Below are 2230 nucleotides of genomic sequence, written 5' to 3' on the forward strand. Positions count from 1 at the left end.
TCTGAATAGATATTTTTCCGTGGAAGATGTTCAAGTGGCCAATGAGCACATAAACTGATGATCAATGTCCTGTATCATCAGGCAACTGAAAAATTACACCACAGAGAGCTGTCACTCAACATCCACTGAGATGGCTCTAGTCACAGACAGACAATTACAAGATCTGGAAAACTTGGGACTTCCTCGCTGGCAGTGGGAGTGTGACACGGTCGACAACTCTGGAGTACCTCTGGACAGTTCTTTACACACGAGCACAGAGTCACCATGCCCAGCGATCCCACTTCCAGATACGTTCTCAAGAGAGACAGAAACAGACGTCCACGTGGAAAGGCATGTGAATGGTCACAGCAGTACTGTGCATGCTGGCCCAGAGGTGCAGACAGCCCTGTGTGCGTTTCCTGGTGGAGGCAGACGTGTGTCCATGGGTGGTGCCTCTTCTTCGTGTAAGAAGAGAGTCGGGTGCTGAGACGTGCCGCAGCCTTGACACACGTGAAGGGAGCCCTGCACGGGACACCACAGTCTGTGTGATTCCGTCATCTGAATAGTTCAGGAAGGCAAGGCCACAGGGACCGTGGCATGGAGTGCAGAGGAGGAGGAACGGGAAATGGCTGCTAGGAGCACAAGGTATTTGGGGGGACATGCTGATTGTTACATGACTCCCATGGCTATGCTAAAAATACAGGGTACATTCTAATGTATGTCCATTGTATGTCCATTGTATCTCAAAAAAAGTTATTAATAAAAATTCATCCATAGGCCAAGGATCAACACTGGAGAAAGTGAACCATAGAGACATAGAATAACAGAGTCAAAATGGCAAGAGAAAATGGGAAGTGACAGACTGGATACACTGAGATGGACGGGAAGACGGCCAGCCAGTATGGACAGAAGGCACAGGGGCCCATGACACCTGCCTGGAAGGGGACTGTCTCCAGTCCCCGTACTGCTGGGTTGGCTCTCGGGTGAGAGATCAGCCATTAGCCCATGTTCACAGTGAGTTCCAGGAACCCGGAAATCCTCCAAGACACCTTGGAATGGTGCATGAGGAGAAAAACTATTTTCCTAATGAACTCTGTGCTTCTTGCCTCCCTTGGTCTCATTCTACAATGCGCACCCAGTGGGACTTCCCAGGTATCTCTCCCCGCGTGACAACATCTCTGCTGACAGTGAACGGGAGGCATGTTTGCATATTCCTACATTTTAAACATTTCTAAACTTTAATTTCTGATATGATGTAACCTCAATAAGCCAAAAATCCTTGGGGTTCTCAATAGTATTTAAGAGTATAATGGAGTGCTGAGATGGAGTTTTGAGAAGCTCTGGACTAGATCAACATCCAGGCTTGAACTGTAGCTGGGCACTTCTGGTGAGGGGGCTGTGTGTGACTGGAGGAGGCCATGTGTGGTGGCCAGCTCTGGGCTGTTCAGACCCCCAGGGCTCCAGGACACCATGGAGTCTTGAAATCTAGCTCCTCTGTGCACATGTGAAAGCCCTGTTAATAATGAGCACCGGGATTGGGTGCTGGAGTGCCCCGGGATGAAGCAGGTGGTTGACATCACAGTTCTGGGCTGTCACTTTACCCTCATCCTCTCTTTCTGGCTTCCTGACTCTTCCCAGGGAAAGTCTAGAGACCTGCAGGATCATGGCCATCAGCCAGGGCTCTTCCTCCCAGCTACTTTGCAAGAAGCCTCCAAGTGTTAAAAGGCCAGGTCACCTCAGCCACGCAGATGCAGTGCCGAGTGCTTACCTGGGTCCTTGCTGTCAGTCCCTGGGCCATGACGTGAGTTCACCTCCCCGGGGAAGGCAAACGGCATCCGGAGCAGAGACCGTTTCCTGCTCAGAGCTGTGTCCTCCATGCCTGGGAGCCTGCTTTGTATGTAATGAATGCTCAAAAGTCCTGCTGATTGAATTCACGAGTGAGTGAATTTCTCCCCCGTGGAACACGATTAGAAATGAGTGTGAAAATGCACAGAATTCTGCTGCCAGAGACTGAATAATGAATCATCAATGATCCATCCAGAGTCACCCACCACGGAGATCAGACGAACCCAGGGACCCGATGACAACAGATGGAGAGCTTGACTAGGGGTCGGGTTCACACAGAGTGTTCTTGTGCAGCCGGCTTAGCCGACGGTGCTCACCAGCGTCTCTGCAGCCCCATGTGGCAGCCTCCTGCCAGCTGCAGTCTTACTCCCTCAGCACCAAGGCAGGGCCAGGCTCAGGGACCCCA

This window comes from Callospermophilus lateralis, chromosome 14 (genome assembly GCF_048772815.1).
Source record: "Callospermophilus lateralis isolate mCalLat2 chromosome 14, mCalLat2.hap1, whole genome shotgun sequence".
In the NCBI taxonomy this organism is placed as follows: domain Eukaryota; kingdom Metazoa; phylum Chordata; class Mammalia; order Rodentia; family Sciuridae; genus Callospermophilus; species Callospermophilus lateralis.